The 7,285-nt window shown below is 34.9% G+C and overlaps 2 protein-coding genes across 2 annotated transcripts in view; both read right to left on the bottom strand.

Annotated features, from left to right (window-relative positions):
- LOC118742395 overlaps positions 1-7,285 on the bottom strand; it is a 231,502-nt gene that overhangs the window by 124,071 nt on the left and 100,146 nt on the right. The window lies entirely within an intron of this gene.
- LOC118742394 overlaps positions 1-7,285 on the bottom strand; it is a gene marked incomplete in the record, with an annotated part of 111,184 nt that overhangs the window by 4,353 nt on the left and 99,546 nt on the right.

The raw sequence follows: 7,285 nt of genomic DNA, 5'->3' as shown, positions 1-7,285 counted from the left end.
AACCAGTTTCAGCAAGCGTACGTAAACTACCGATCAATAGCAACACGCGTAGAGTATTTACTTTGCCTTCCGCAACTACTGCGAGTAAAAGGTATTTGACAGTAGAGTACTCTACTGGTAGTACTTGAGTATTTTCGAAGAAAACATACATTTGCGGCAAGAATGATAGAAGAATTTTCTGGATCGCGCATTTGTGGTATCTGAAAAAAACTAAGGACAGGAAAGTAGTGGAGCGATGAAGAGAGCGACGAGCAAAACGTACTTTCAACTAAAATGCTGATATACATACCTAAGTACATACAGCTACTCACACTCAAAGTGGGACACAGAGAAAAATTTGATGGTAGAATATTTAGAAGGCATAAAAAAATTGTCGATTAATTTTAAGCATTTTCATTTAATATAATTCAATTTATTAGAGAAATATATAGACAAAAAAATAAAGAAATTCAAAAAATGCCATAAGAGCTTTTTAAAATTAGTCTTTTGTTATTCAAACTGCTTAAGGCGAAGCTCACACTCAAAGTGGGACACTACAGTTTCCATACATGTATTTTTTATAAAATAAGTAATTAATACTTCGTTGACTTTCCATTGCTCGCTATCACAGCTTGAAGGCGTCTCGGTATACTTTCCACCAACTTTTTACAGAATTCAGGTTCGATATTATACCACTCTTCTATTACGGCATCCTTCAGTGCGGCAATGCTTTTGGCCTTCCGTTTGGCTACCCTTTTTTTCAACTCTGCCCAGATATGTTCTATAACATTTAAGTCTGGAGACTGAGGAGGTGTCTCCATTACCTTTGGACAGTTATAGAGTAGCCAATTTCGTGCATTCCAGGACTTATGTTTGGGATCGTTGTCCTGGTAGAATACGAAGTCGTCTTTTATGCCAAGTCTTTCGGCGCTTTCTTTCACGTTTTCTTTCAGAATGTCAATGTAATACTTCGCATCCATAATTCCATTCACAAAATGTATTTTCCCAACCCCAGACTCTGACATACACCCCCATATCATAAGGGAGCCACCACCATACTTCACGGTTTTTTTAATGGCGTTATCCTGAAATTCAGCACGAGGCTTGCGCCAGGCAAATCTTTTTCCATCCGGCCCAAAGAGGTTTATTTTCGTTTCATCTGTAAAAAGAACCTACGCAGATATTATAAGAATCGAAAAAAGTTGGAAAAATTTACAACAAAAGTAATTACTTTTGACCAGAACGTTGCATTCTTATTTGCATGCTTTTGAACGAAGGCGTATCTCAGCTGTTGGTTTTTCGCCGATATCAAAGGCTTTCGGCGGCAGGCTCTTCCGTGTAAATTGTTGCTCCTTAAGACTCGGCGGACTGTTTCAGCACTTACTTCTACGTTTTTTATCTCTTTTAAGCTTTTTTGGATGTCAACTGCTGATAAAAGCGGGTCGTTTTCAATTTGTTTCAAACAATATCGCTTATCCCGGTCGGATAATTTGCGCCTGTTCACGCAATTTCTTTTTTTATTTTCAACACTATTAGTGGCTTTAAAGCGTTTTATAATATTAAACACTGTACTTTTCTTCTTATTAACTATCTTTGCTATTTCTCGGATAGATTTGTTGTTTTTATAATTGTTTACAATAATTTGTCTTTCTTCAATTGTAGTTTGACCTTTTTGTGACATTTTGAAGAAATGAATATCTTACCACAATGAAATATCATAAAACACTGATTTTAGCTCGCAATTGCTGATCGCGAACATCAAAGATAGCGGTACTTCAAAAAAATGCACGTGTCCCACTTTGAATGTGAGCATTCGAAGCTTAGATGAAGATGTAGAAATGCAAATGTTTTTGTACTTACACTGTGAAAAAAAGAAAACACACAATTTCGGTAAAACCTTATTCTAGTGAAGTAAAATAAAAGGCAATTCTGGCAATTTCTCCAATATTTACAATGTGTATTTAATGCGAAGGATACAAAACTAGTATTTTAGTGCAGTGTCCCACTTTAAGTGTGAGTAGCTGTATGTATGTATGTGCATAGATACGTATGTGCATAGATACATATATATGTAAGTGTCCGCATATATTTTTTCTCGTCACTTGTTCTGTCGCTTCACTGCAGCAAAACCAAGTTGTGGGGAAAACCCTGACGATATGCGTACAATTGAAACCATGGGTTTGAAGATAGCGCAAATTGATGTGAAAGTTTAAATTTCATATTAAATATATTTATGTATGCATGTACATATGTACATATGTAAAAATGTAGTTTCGATTTAAAAAAATCGGATAAAGTTTTTCTTTCGCCATTCATACACCTCTAATTTTAGTATTTATTAAAAAAACTCAATGAAATTCAAAAACTCTATCTTGCATTTGGTTTTACTCAATACCAATTTGAGCTGTCGCAGTGTTATCAAAAAAAAAAAAGTTATCAATGGGTAGGTTCAGAAGGCGCAGCAGTTGAGCGCAACCGTTGCTAAACAAAAATCAGTGATCGTTATGCGTCTTTTGAACGACTTCATACATTAGCTGTCAAATTCAACTCTCAAAGGTACACACCAACATGTTGTCTCAAATGATCAGAAAAATATTACGATCATCTAACACGCAACTATTCAGTTGATCAGAAGTACGCAACAACGCGTTCAGAAGGTGCAATCGCACCAGTTACTGAGCTGTTTCGCCTTCTGAACGTGCCAAATGAAAATTCGTTTCTCTTGAAATCAAGTTATATGGCTGCGTATGTATGTACATATTCCGAAATTTTTTTTATTTGTAAAGGCTCTCAAGAAAAACTAAAAATTCATATAAAATTACGCACAATAAATGGAAAATAAATTTTCTTCTACTAAAAATTTCTTAAATCAGTATGCAGCTCTTAAGAAAAAAATGCTCGTACATCTCGTCGCTACCAATTTTGATTTGCCACTAATAATTGTATTTCGTATAGCAGCATTGCTTAAGTTATTTTTTTTGACAACTTATTTGTTGGTTAATGACTGCAAATAGTTTTATAGAAAATTAGAGACGAGAAATAATACTTTCATAAAAATTTAAGTACATACATAGATTTAAAAAGCTGCTTGAATACAAAAGTTTTATGAAAATGTCACATTAAACAACTGTCTAAATCTATGCTATTTTTTATAAATAAGGCCGTAAATATTTCCTTACATCGTTAATTTCCATATTCTATTTTTACTCTTTCAATTTCACTGACCAGCGCTGCAAACGATATCAACTAGTAGGCTAACAACCAGAATTGAAATTTAATACGCAAGTACTTACCGTACTACAAGTATACAGAGAGTAGATTTGCTACTCCCTTTTGGCAGCAGCAAATATCTCTCGTACGCGATGAGAGAAAGTAGAGTACGTACTTTGGTGGAGTAATAGCAAGTACGTCAAGTAATTACTCTCTCAACGCCAAGTAGTGTATGTATGCGGAAAAAGAGTTACAATGTGTTGGGAGTAGAGTACAATGCAAGGAGTACTTATTGAATGAAATGCGGCAAATACAATTGCGCTGGACTCTAATACATAAGTACGTGAATTGCGACACCAGAGTTCCAGTACTTTTATAATCGTAGTGTAGCGAATAGTCACGTAATTTCACAGCAGATTGCACAAATGGAAATTGCATTACTTCATTCAATTTCGCTGAAACAAGTTTTTTTTTAAAGTGATTGATGTAATTTCCAATACTGAGCGAGTAAATTTTAAAAACTAACTTGTATGTGACAAGTTCATATCGTCGTTTAAAGTACAAAACCACGTATCAAGATAATGCAAAACCGCGTATGTGAAGTTGCATCAATTATTTTCTAGAGGATAAAAACACTCATATATGAAATTGGTTCTCTTTTTTATAAATTTTTATAAAGCAATCGCATTTCTGGCTAGTATATTTCAGGACGAATGGGTAAGGATTGAGCCAAGAGCTTGTGCGAGCAAATCTAAGTTTTGGCAGCAAATGTCAGTTACGGGGTTTTGCAGAATGACGACACGCGGTTTTATACTTTAAACGACGATACGTACGTATAAATAAAATTAGAATATTAATTAAAGTTTATTACAGAGATAGATAATGAACACTTACTCAATTAGGATTGGCAGATTTTTTTCTCAAAACTCAGTATTTTCGGCTTTTCCAGCGCAAAAAAATCAGTACATTTCCGTACGTTTTTTAGATGCAAAAATTTGACAATTCACTGCTAGTTTTATTAAACACACATTCTAATATATTTTTACATATTTAGGTACATACTAGAGGTATACGCCGCCGAGTTACGAAAAAATCGGCGAGGCGGCGGCGTTCGGCGCCTATGGAATTTTGTACAAAATTTTCTTGAAATGCATCGCTTGAAGGAACTACTACTACAGAATATATAACAATTTTTTTCAATACCACAAAAATATTCCTTTTTTTACATATTACTACAACAACAAGAAAGTTGACACACACCAAAAAACTTTAACGATAATATCTCAGAAAGAAGTTTTAACAGAAGTGCCCTTATTGCATCTAACTCCTCGATTATTGTAGATAAAACAAAAACAAATTGATGTTCTTGTGTATTTTTTCTTTAATAAAGAGTTGAATATTTTTTAAACAGATTTTAAATAAGTAAGTTATTTTATTCCGGGTTCCCACAGACGTATACAAGTTCTAGGTGGCTGTGTGAAAACTATGCTAGCATTCACAAGTGGTGGGCAAACCCCAGAAAGGTTTTGCTCCATCGCATCGCCTACGTTTCATACGGCTTATTCTTGACTAAGTCAAGAAAATTGGCTTAACTAAGTTCAGTTGAGTTGGAGAAACCAGCCCATAATGTATGTAAGCTGATATCATAGCAATCATAGCAACGGGTATGCATGTATACAGCTGTGTCACCATATGGTGGCCTGCGCTAAACCATATTTCGTCCTATTTAGACAACAAACTTCCCATAAGAATCCCAGAAAGGCACGAATGAGAAGGGGCCACAGACGTATACCCCGGGTCGACGGCTATATATACAGATGGTTCCAAGCTAAACGAAAGAGTGGAAAGTGGAATTCACTCCGCTGAACTCGCAACAATTGATGTAAGGGGATCCATAGCACTCGGCTGGACCGCTCTTCTCTCAGATTAGTAGTCAAGCACGCACAGAAAAAAGCTGTGAAACACCACCAACAATTTTTGCCGCAGTTGCAGAAACGAGAAAGAAGTATAGCTGGAAAACAATCGATGTTCGTGATCATCGATGCTTTCGATGTTTTCAAAGCAAAACAACGATTTACTATGGATGTTTCCCCAGTAATGTTGGGGGTGGAATTGTAAAAAAAACAGTACATATTTTGGATATTTTCTCTAATAATAATGCATACTGGTAAAAGCAAAATTTTTGAAAAGCTTACCTCCAAAGGTGTTTTTAAATATATAAACATAAATGCACATATGGTCTTAAAGGGAACAATTTTGAGTTTCGCTAAATATTTGCGAAAAACTTGACCAGTCTTAAATCTGAACTGGCATAAATTTAAAAGCTGCGTCATTCCATATTTGACCATTATGAAATGTAGAAACCATTACTTGAAACAACCAAAATATCAATATTTGGACAAACCTTCTGCAGAAAAAATTAAAATGAATATTTACTATAGAAAGTGCGAATTAGTTGCTGGCCAGGGGATTATTTAATTTGAGTTCCATAAAATATACATACGTCAAATTATTTCTTTGTCTTCACAATCATTAATTTATTAACTGCTATACAAGATTTCACGAAAATCAAACGTTTGATGGATTCATTAATAGAGCCGAAAATGTGTAATATTCCTAAAATATTTTCTAACAAATGATATATGTATTTATGAAATTGGGAAACATCGATACAATCGACAGTGGCATCTATTGCTTTTCAGCTCTAGAAAGAAGTGAAGCCACCACTGTCCCGCCCTAGCCAAAACGTGCAACCACTTCTTCAACGAGTACTTTTTAAATTGCTGATCCGACGAAAACTCAACTAATATTCTAAATTTTCTATGCTTTATAAAACGCACATTTGCCTCCATGCGTCCGCGCTCTGCAAGGTGCCAGCCACACACAACCACTAAAATTGGACCGCAATGCAATGGCTATTAACGAGAGATAACAGACAACTGGTATAGTTGTTGGCTTCATAACGCAACATCCGGCAAACCAATGAGGCTCGTTAATACGAGTACATATAACAATCTTCTACAACTAGTTATGACTGCAGCGGAAGTTTTTCAGAGTCCAAAAAACAACAGTTAGTTCACCAAACACGTCACATTTCCTAACACTAAATGGATATCAATAATGTCGGAAATATTTACAAGCCGGTTATTACAGGTAGTTATAACAACTTGACCGAAAGATGTGGCTGCATAACAATAATGTTTAATCCATTTTCTTTTGGACAAGCACTTCTTTTGATTTATTTTTAAAATCCTATGTTAAATAGTGAAATATCAGTTACGTTAAGTTTGCTCAATTACGACAATCTTGAACTTGATTTATGTTTAAATTAAATTATTAGTTTTCGTTGTGTTAACACTATGTATTAGGCTATGTATTTTTTTTTAAGCTATTCATGGTCAGTTGGCATTATGACTTATTCAATGGGCCAAAGTGTCAATGGCACCAGCTGGAATCGATGGTGCATCATGCATCATGAGCTATGCACACCCGTAGTCTAGAGAAAGAAGTATGATGAGGAGATATGGTGACCTCAGAAATAGCAGCTATAACTTCTATCGCTTAGACTTTGTTGCTTTTTCCATTGTTCCAAAAATAAACAAAATCGTGGTACAAAGCTCAATAACACTATTGAATAAATTATGTCCCTTTGAAATGGTCGCAAGGCGAAATACCAAAATAATCCAATGTCATTGAAATTGACATTATGTCCATTTCACTGAACTTGGTTCTAAAACCAGTGTCACACGATTGGGCCTTTGCTCAAAATTTTGTGCAAATCGTATACTAGTCGTGTGAATGCGCAAATATTTTTCTTTATCCCAATCAAGAAAAATAATTTGTTCGAATTTTTAATATAAGTTCGCTGTATTGTTCTAATCGTGTGACTGCAAAAGAATGGGCGTCCCACATGGATTTAGGTTATTTTATTTACAATAATATAGCCAAAAAATTCATATTTATGTTCATATATGTATGTACCCACCATGCAAAACATGAGAAATATGCAACAATCGTCAATGGCAACAAATTGGCTACTCACCGCTTTTTCAAAAATTCCCAAACTTATGAATTTGGCGTCAACAGTATTGTTCAA

Source organism: Rhagoletis pomonella, unplaced genomic scaffold, assembly GCF_013731165.1.
Source record: "Rhagoletis pomonella isolate Grant_MI unplaced genomic scaffold, Rhpom_1.0 Rhpom_scaffold_00007, whole genome shotgun sequence".
Taxonomy (NCBI): Eukaryota; Metazoa; Arthropoda; class Insecta; order Diptera; family Tephritidae; genus Rhagoletis; species Rhagoletis pomonella.
Note: the sequence above shows the minus strand (reverse complement) of the source record. Positions and strands in the feature narration are given on the sequence as shown.